The sequence below is a fragment of the Aquarana catesbeiana genome, linkage group LG08, assembly GCF_042186555.1.
Source record: "Aquarana catesbeiana isolate 2022-GZ linkage group LG08, ASM4218655v1, whole genome shotgun sequence".
NCBI classification, from domain to species: Eukaryota; Metazoa; Chordata; class Amphibia; order Anura; family Ranidae; genus Aquarana; species Aquarana catesbeiana.
The window spans coordinates 52,182,798-52,193,338 of NC_133331.1; the positions used below are offsets into that span (position 1 = coordinate 52,182,798).

Here is a 10,541-nt window from a genome sequence, read left to right on the forward strand (position 1 = left end):
CTGAGGGGAGGACAGCACTACGGAAGCATGACTAGGATCCTCAGACGCCGACAGCGGTACCCGTGTGCCCCTTCCTGCTGTGTTCCACACATCCTTCTTTTAGGAAGACATTGCTTTAAGCAAAAAAATTTGAGGTATTCACAATATATATGTACCCAATCCACTGCTGAGCTGTAGTCCAGCTATATTGCTGCTATCACAGCTCAGCCTAATAACCAGCAGCCGCGTCTTTAAATGCCTGTATCCATACCCTCACAGTGTGTATGTGCCCCTAGCAGCAGCTTGCTCTGTGTCCATCCAGCAGCCACTGAACTTTCACCCGAAAGAAACTTTATACCCACCGAGCTGCGCCTGTGCCATGTGCTACGTGCACGTCAGCCGCGTTCTAGGCCATGCCCCCCGCATCCTCTGCTCCTCTGCAACCCTTATTAGAGCTTGCTCCCTCGCACGTGCACATCAGATGAAGCAGCCGCTCGCACCAGGAGCAAATTTGTGCGGGGCGAGAGGATGACATGGCAGTAGAGGAGCAGTGTCAGCCGAGATGGACACCGCGATGCTGCCCGCCTCCCCAAACGGGGAGCCGCAGGGGAGCCTAAAGAAAAAAAAAGCATTCCTTAATGCCAGAGAACACTCAGGTATGTGAATAACATCCCACTACCCTCTAGTGGTGAAATACAGGCAAGACATAGGGCTACTAAAAAACCTTTACAGTGAACCATGTGTGTTCCTTTTTGGCCTTTCTTTTTTCAAACTTACCACTCCCGCCGCAGGATATTGCTGAAATATCTCCGCCAGATCCAATCTTCATCCATCACAGCGGGTCAGGTCTCTAGTGGACCATCAAGGACAGGGTCCCCCTTGAACTTTGGGGTCCACACCCTTGGACCTGTACAGCACCCTGACGGGACAGGCTTTGGCTTCTTTGTCTGTCCAAGGGTCCGGATCCCAGGGTTCAGTGCCCAAAGAGGTGCATTACAGGCAAAACCTCATTTCTTCCTCGAGGCTCGGGAACCATTTATCTTGGCCTTCTTTGCCACATCGAATGGATCCAAATGCATAGCCCCTTGATCCTGACAGGACCTTCCACTGGGACCAAAATAATAGCATAGAGCACTAATCCACCATGACCATCACCTTGAAGACACTGGCGAAAAAACGGAGGTACTTCCTGTATGGGAGGGGTTATATAGAGGGGGACTTCCTGTCTTTGGGTGTGCCAGTGTCCATTCATCTATAGGTGGCTTCTAACCCAGATAGTAATTACTATAGCTTCTGTGTCCCGTGATGTACAATAAAGAAACAGTTTCTCCTGAATGTAATCTGTTGGCGCCCCCCCCCCCCCCCCCTCCTGTCTCCTCCGAGGCTGCAGATGGGCATGGATCAGGCTGCACTGATGGCAATGGTGGGGCTGCTGCATTCATGGCAGTGGTGGGGCTGTTGCATTCTTGGCAGTGGTGGGGCTGAAGATGGGCACTGATAGGCACTTACCCTTATTTTGCTTCACAGTTCTAGATTTAAAATTAGTTTTTTCCTGAAACTCCCCTCTTAAAGTGAAGGTGCGTGTTATACGCCGATAAATATGGTATATCCAAATAACACTCCCGGGCTCATCTCTTCACAACACACAGCCACAAATGCAGGAGAATTCTTGTTGGGCAGGGTATTAGTGCTTGGACAAACACACTTAGACCAAATTTTAATGGTTCAAAGAATGTTAGGAAAAATGGTCGTCCCTCACGCATGTTCACTTCATCAAATCTGGCCCTCTTTGAAAAAAGTTTGGACACCCCTGGCCTAGGGGGTACCTATCAAAACTAGGTACTCCTTGGCCCCCCCCCCCCCATAAAAATGTTCCAAAAAATTAAGGGTGGGGGGGGGGTTCGGAGGCAGAAAAACAGAACTTCTTCTTTTGAGTGAAGTTCCTTTAAAGTGAAGGGAATGAGTCACATGCGCCCCCATATCTAGAAGTAATGGATATTTTTTTATTTTCCAACAGCTGAACAAAGGGATGAGGGAGCAAGGGAGTATGTGTTGCTGGTGGGGCTGCTATTAAAGGGAAACTGTTGCTTTGGCCTGGATGAACCAATAACAGTTTAGGCATTTATTACAAAAGAAAATTATAATCCTGTTATCTACAGTATTTAAGAAAATCATTAAATACATTTTTGCACTGGACTACATGAGTACCTAAATCAGTCTTTATAGTAGCCTCTTGTAAGCCCCTGCACAGCAGCACTCACACTGGGAGTAAGAGGGACAGCACCAGCAGCCAATCAGGGCTCTGCTACTGTAGGAAGGAGCCCAATAATAACATCTTCAGTGTTTTGATAATACTTTATTGTCCAATCCCATTATGGGTATGTCCTAAACAAGACTGTATTGCTAATCTGCAGTGTAGTACATAGGAAGTCCAGGGCCCAGCTATGCTGCCTGGCAGGGGTGTCTGAACTGCAGGACTGGCTGAACAGAGATACTTTCAGAGATAAATTACTTTTCATATAACTATTTCAGTGATACATCTAGTTGCCTGAATGGAGTTCAGCTTTAATGCCAGAAAAAAAGATTTTAGACTCTATGTTATGCAGATGTAGCGAGACAGCAGGTTGTAACAAACCCTCATCCTAGTCTCCCTGCGGAGCACATAGACTGCACAGACAATGAGGAGACAGACAGATCCTCCCGCCACCTCTTACCGGATGTCTCTATGTAGTAATGAGTGATGGCTTTCCAGTGATACACAAAGTCCTCCTGCAGCGGCAGCGATGGGGCGAGCTGAGAGAGAAAACACACACAGGTGAGCTAACACTCTAATGTCGCATCACAGTGTCACATTATTTTTACACAGTTTATACATCTCTGACATATTCCGCGGTGCTGTACAGAAAAAACTGAACCAAACACACCAGTCTTTGCATCAGAGGATCTTGCACGCTAATACCGCCCCCCACCATACACCTTAGTCACACACTATTATTTATATCCATGAAATGAGGATGGACATGTGAACTCGCCAGCTGGCAGATTGCACTCAGCATTCCCTATGGTATAAACTGTTCCTGTGTCCAACCCCACCCCCATGTGCTTTCTGCAAGGAACCCCCAAGTGACTGAAATATGTCAGTGTGAGGCCAGGTACAAACAGATATTTTGTAATCTTATAAAAACACAGTCAGAGTCATGTTCTGTATTGACAGAGGTTTTGTCTTATTCTCGCAGTCCCCAGAGTGCCCTTAAACTCCAGCCTGGGAATGCTGAACATAGCCTTATGGGAGAGGGCTGTGGCCTCCATTTAGGGTGAAGTGACAGGGTCACTTCCAGCCCCCCCTCCCCTTTCCCCCCCCAAGTCACCTTAAACAGTGTTAATGTCATCCTCTTTGTCATGTGACAGTGCTGAAGACTGGCAACTGCCCATTGAGACCTGAGCACTGCATGATGGGAAGTCACATGATCTCCCATACCTGCTGCGCATCCACAGAATGGTGAAGGGAGTGCGAGGAAAAGGGAGCATAGGTGGGTGGGATGTGTGCTAGTAGGAAACAATGTCACTTTGCTCTGACGGGTTCTTTCATGTCATTGGAGCTTGTAATTACTTGTAAAAGCATTACGCATTACTCAGTAATGAATAAGCACATGCATCTGTGTGAAACGCGTCTACCATGATACATTTGCTACTGTCCTCTGGTGTGCAACAATTGTTTTTATGGAACAAGATTAAAAGGACTTCCTTTGCTACTTTGGTGTGCAGCCATTCCTTCTTTTCACTAATATTTTTTTTTTTTTTTTTTTTTTTTTTTTTTTTTTACACACTAGGTTGATTTCTCCTCACTTCCTGTCCTGTAGACAACAGGAAGCGAGAGCAAATCTCTCTATAGTGAGGGGATATCCCCACAGGAAGACATCCCCTCTAATTCTTTTCTGGTGAACTGAAACATTTTGGATTTTCTAAAATGTTCTGCCTCAGTGACACCAAGACAAATAGGAGTGATGACAGACAGAAAGCACTTCAAACCCCTCCACACCACTCCATTGAAAACAAACAAACATTTATACAAAAATGGCCAAGGACACATTTAAACATAATGTTAGCCCCGGTTCACACAGGGGCGGCACGACTTGCAGGTCACCTCACCGAGGCGACCTGCACACGACTGCCACGGCGACTTGCAAAACGACTTCTGTATAGATGTCTATGCAAGTCGCCGCCAAAGTAGTACAGAAACCTTTTTCTAAGTCGGAGCGACTTGCGTTGCTCCTATTAGAACGGTTCCATTGTACAGAACGGGAGGCGACTTGTCAGGCGGCTAGGTCACCTGACAAGTCGCCCCCGTGTGAACCGGCACTGACTCTCAGCACATCAGCTGTGAGGAGTTCTCTTTATAAACAAACGGCATTCCCCAGGCACAGGGATCTGGTTCTATGTATAGTAATGGAGTGTGGGGTACCTACAATCATCCACAGCAGCACCCTGGGAATATTGGAATTATACTGGGGAAGGGGGAGTCTATTTGTAGACGATATATCAAATTAAGGCTTTTTACTAGTCATTTAAATTGACTTGATTTAAATCAAATCCACCCTGGGGGTGTATATATATTATTGGGGGTATAGAGGTATAATATGGGAGGGGGGGGCGCATATATAATATTGGGGGTATAGATGTATAATATGGAGTATATAGGTATAATATGGGGTGCATATTTAATATTGGGGGTATAACACTGGGTGTATAGAGGTATAATATGGGGTGTATATATAATATTGGGGGTATAGAGGTATAATATGGGGTGTATATATAATATTGGGGGTATAGAGGTATAATATGGGGTGTATATATAATATTGGGGGTATAATATGGAGTGTATAGAGGTATAATATGGGGTGTATATATAATATTGGGGGTTAGAGGTATAATATGGGGGGGGCATAGAGGTAAAATATGAGTTTTATATATAATATTGGGGTATAATATGGGGTGTATATATAATATTGAGGGTATAGAGGTATACTATGGGGTGTATATATAATATTGGGGGTATAGAGGTATACTATGGGGTGTATATATAATATTGTGGGTATAATATGGAGTGTATATATAATATTGGGGGCTAGAGGTATAATATGGGGGGGGCATAGAGGTAAAATATGAGTTTTATATATAATATTGGGGTATAATATGGGGTGTATATATAATATTGAGGGTATAGAGGTATACTATGGGGTGTATATATAATATTGGGGGTATAGAGGTATACTATGGGGTGTATATATAATATTGTGGGTATAATATGGAGTGTATATATAATATTGGGGGCTAGAGGTATAATATGGGGGGGGCATAGAGAATATTGGGGGTATAGAGGTAAAATATGAGTTTTATATATAATATTGGGGTATACTATGGGGTGTATATATAATATTGGGGGTATAGAGGTATAATATGGGGTGTATATATAATATTGGGGGTATAATATGGAGTGTATATATAATATTGGGAGTATAGAGGGGCATACATAATATTGGGGGTATTGAGGTAAAATATGAGTTTTATATATAATATTGGGGTATAATATGGGATGTATATATAATATTGGGGGTATAGAGGTATAATATATGAGTTTTATATATAATATTGGGGTATATGGGGTGTATATATAATATTGGGGATATAATTGGTGTATGAAAATGTACATATCATCATATTTGGGGGGTGATGTCTATATTGGGGGTACAATGTGTATATACAGTGCTGTGTATGAGATAGATATATAAACACACACAGGTAATACAGAGAGAGATACATGCACACACACAGAGCTCTGTAGGAGATATAGATATATATACACATTGTGTATAGATGGTAATGATTATACACAGTGTGGGGGAGGGGAGCCCCCTGTATATACACACACCTGGGATGGGGGGTATTATCTATATACAGTATATACACGGATCTCTCCCCCCCGGTCGGTGTACACATATCACACGGAGGTCGGTGCGCTCAGTTCCGGCCACATCATCACTGCGGCCTGCGCTCCTCCCGGATCCCCGGACTATAGTACGCAGTGCACCGCCTCCCCCCTTCCGTTTCCCGGCCTCACTCACCGCCTCCACCGCCTGCTGCAGGATGGAAGAGATCCGAGAGAACATCTTCCGCTTCTGCTGCGCCAACCGATCCGACACCGGCCGCCTCCCCGCCAGCCTGACACACCGACCGGAGCGATACCGACACCTCACACCGACCGGAGCGGAACCGACACCGACCGACTGTCCGCCATACAACACACACAGCGCCCCTGGCGGACAGCTCCGTACACTGCACTACGACAGACACACAGCGCCCCTGGCGGACAGTTCCGTACACTGCACTACGACAGACACACAGCTCCCCTGCTGGAGGTAAATGTGCAGATAGACTGCACTCTTACACACACAATATATATATATATATTTTTTTTTTCAATGAGCACTGCGCTTATGACACCAAAAATAAGTGAAATATGTGCTGCTACTTAAAATAGTAATATATCAATCATCAGGTGAAAAAAAAATCAATAAATGCAAGAACATTTATATAACATTTCCACAGTAGCGCTCAAATAATATTATTGGACCAAAATTCTAATAATATCCTAAAGTATGTGAATGTCCATAAATAAATCGTGAAAATATGTTGCAATTCCACACGTATAAAAAGCAGTCCTTTTTGAATAGTGCAGAAAATTATATGTGAATAAACACCGAAATCCTCCACCCGTGATAAACGGGAGATCAACCCCTTTAAGAAACACGCTCACCAGGTGCTGTTGCCATTCACTCTCGTGTTTGGCTAAATAAGCTCAAAGTATATTGGAGAGTCTCCTGCAAACGCCACACTTCATTCAGTTAACTGGCTATAAACTCCACATATAGGGAATAAAATAGAGGCCGAAGCCTCCAATAGTGTAAAATCACTTAGTATAATAACCAATGTGTTTAAAATATATATTGCACGTACATCAATTCGAATTAAGATCAGCTTTTTGTCACATGGTACAAGCCAGGAGGCTCTGGGCTGCATTCTCACCACTCCACTCGCTGGACGTCAGTTTGACATAACAGACTAAGCGCACAGTTGCTGTGTAGCCACGAACTGACACGTTTCGTCACTACCAACTTCATCACAGGGGGTGGTGACACAGCACGACAACCATGCTCAAATGTCCTCCTCCTTCCTGATTAGCCAATAGGTGCTCTTCCCAGCTTCAATTAGCATCAGAGCACATATGTTACTAAGAATAAATTACTACTACTAAATTGCACTATTGATCCCAGAGTCTCCTCGTACGATCTGTCGGCGTGGTCAGCTGCTAAGTGAAAACACCCTTCAGACATGCCGCAGCTTCATCCATGTGTGCAATTAATCCCATCATAACTAAATACAGATTAAATGGGGGAAATACACCTGATGCATCTGATGATTAAAATCATAATGCAATGCAAACAGCATTAAGCTGACCCATTATACAGTGAGTGTTAGAAAATCACAAATACATGTCAGCGTCACTACTAAAGAGATAACATCCCTTCAAGACTTGGATGCTTCCTCCATATGTGCAATTAACCCCGTACTCGTGGGATACTAATTGCCTAACCACACTGAGCTATATTTAATAGGTCCCAACACCAATGTTTTTTCTTTTTAAAAATAGGAGCGATACTAGTGATTTTACAGAGATATCAGAATTACTTATAACTAAACCAATAATGGAATAGTTATCAATAATATCATTCAAATAACCATAAAAAATAAAATTAGAAATATAGATATTGGAACCTTCACAACCACAAATTATGTATTAAATATAAATAATCAATAATTACTAATGAAGCAATTCCGGTCTAGATCAATATTTAACCCATCAGGACTCATTGTCTGCGATAGGTTAATCCATTTTATTTCTCTCTTGGATAGATCTCTCACCCTATTTGATCCCCTCCAAGATGCAAAAACCCTTGCTACACCCCAAAACGTGGAAGGATCTCTGGCGTGATACTCTCTATAATGTTCAGAGACACTATGATATCTAAATCTCTTTAGGATATTGTTTACATGTTCCCCAATCCTTTTTAGGGTGCGCTTAGTCCGTCCTACGTACATGAGCCCACAAGGGCAGACTAACGCATAGACATCATGACTAGTGTCGCAAAAGTCAGTGATCTCATAATCATGGCCTCTATGAAATGCCTTTTCACATTATGTCCAAGCGTGGTGACCTGCTTTACATTTACCCCAAGAAATTTTTGAATCCCTTCCGACCAGGCCAAAAAGTTGGTCTGGTGGGGGGGTCAAGTATCTATTTTACCACACTGTCACCAAAACTGGTGTCTATGCACTGGGGGTCCTAGTAGATGATGGGCTCAGCAATGGCATGCAATGCCAAGCTGTTGCTAACAAAGCAAACAGAATAATGGCATGCATTAAAAAGGGGATCAACTCCAGAGATAAAACGATAATTCTCCCGCTCTACAAGACTCTGGTCCGGCCGCACCTGGAGTATGCTGTCCAGTTCTGGGCACCAGTCCTCAGGAAGGATGTACTGGAAATGGAGCGAGTACAAAGAAGGGCAACAAAGCTAATAAAGGGTCTGGAGGATCTTAGTTATGAGGAAAGGTTGCAAGTACTGAACTTATTCTCTCTGGAGAAGAGACACTTGAGAGGGGATATGATTTCAATTTACAAATACCGTACTGGTGACCCCGCAATAGGGGTAAAACTTTTTCGCGGAAGGGAGTTTAATAAGACTCATGGCCACTCGTTAAAATTAGAAGAAATGAGGAACCCATCCGGTGTGGCTGATGGCTGGGCAGGAAGCCGAGTGAGGGCAAGATAGTCCCTATTCGGCTCTATGCCCTTGGAGGACTGGAGCGAGGTCTGACGTCACTTTCGCTTCTCGGGCATAAACAAAAGATTTTTTTTTCTATTAAAGGCAAAATGTCTTTTTTTTTTTTCTTTTAAAGGTAAATGAAACGGTAAATGAGAAATTTGGGGTCTTTTTGACCACAGATCTCTCAATAAAGAGGACCCGTCATGCTTATTTCTATTACAAGGGATGTTTACATTCCTTGTAATAGGAATAAAAGTAATCAGAAAAAAAAAATTAAAAGGGACAGAATAAAAAAAAAATAAAATAAATAATAATAATAATAAAAAAAAAAATTAATGCGCCCCATTCCTCCGTGCTCGTGCGCAGAAGCAAACGCATACTTAAGTCGTACCCATATATGTAAACGGTGTTCAAACCGCACATGTGAGGTATCGCTGCGATCATTAGGGCAAAAGCAAGATTTTTGAGTACGCAGTTTGTCGCCATTCCACGAGCGTGCGCAATTTTAAAGCGTGACATGTTAGGTATCTATTTATCTACTCAGTGTAACATCATCTTTCACATTATACAAAAAAATTGGGCTAACTTTACTGTTTTGTTTTTAACCGCTTCCGGACCGCCCTACGCATATATACTATGGCAGGGCGGCTCTTCAGCTGTACATGATTTTGTTTCCTGGATTCTGCGGCATGTTGTGTGGACACAGCGGGAGTCAATCAGCAAGTCTGGCAGACCCGATGTCCGCCGGGACCCGCCGATCGTTCCCGAGGCAGATGGCCATTTTGTGACAGGAGAAGACAGAGATCTTGTGTTTCTCCTAAGCAGGAACACGGATCTCTGTCTTCTTACAGTACAAGCACCCCCACACACAGTTAGCACTCCAATGGGGAAAAAATTAACCCTTTGATCGCCCCTGATGTTAACCCCTTCCTTGCCAGTGTCATTAGTACAATGACAGTGCAAATTGTTTTAGCACTGATCACTGTATTAGTGTCACTGGTCCCCAAAAAAAGTATCAAGAGTCACTAATGCCCCGTACACACGGACATTCTGACAACAAAATCCATGTTTTTTTTTCTGACGGATGTTGGCTCAAACTTGTCTTGCATACACACGGTCACGTAAATCTTGTCGGAAATTCTGAATGTCAAGAACGCGGTGACGTACAACGCGCACGACGAGCCGAGAAAAATGAAGTTCAATAGCCAGTGCGGCTCTTCTGCTTGATTCTGAGCATGCGTGGAACTTTGTGCATCAGATTTGTGTACACACGATTGGAATTTCCGACAACGGATTTTGTTGTCGGAAAATTTGAGAACCAGTTGTCTAATTTTGTGTGATGGAAATTCCGATGGAAAATGTCCGATGGAGCCCACACACGGTCGGAATTTCCGTCAACAAGCTCTCATCGAACATTTTCCGTCGGAAAATCCTATCGTGTGTCCGGGGCATTAGTGTCCGATTTGTCCACCGCAATGTCCCGCTATAAGTCGCTGATCGCCGCCATTACTAGTAAAAAAAAAAAAAATTCCATAAACAATATCCCATAATTTGTAGACGCTAATACTTTTGTGCAAACCAATCTACGCTTATTGGGATTTTTTTTTTTTTTTTTTTTACCAAAAACACGTAGTAGAATATATTTTGGCCTAAATTGAAGAAGAAATTCGATTGTTTT

The 10,541-nt window shown here is 43.3% G+C and overlaps 1 protein-coding gene and 1 pseudogene across 1 annotated transcript in view; one reads left to right on the forward strand and one right to left on the reverse strand.

Annotated features, from left to right (window-relative positions):
- Positions 1-6,333, reverse strand: part of LOC141105755 (FHF complex subunit HOOK interacting protein 2A-like) — a 107,115-nt pseudogene extending 100,782 nt beyond the window's left edge.
- Positions 1-10,541, forward strand: part of LOC141105750 (uncharacterized) — a 94,901-nt gene that overhangs the window by 80,250 nt on the left and 4,110 nt on the right. The window lies entirely within an intron of this gene.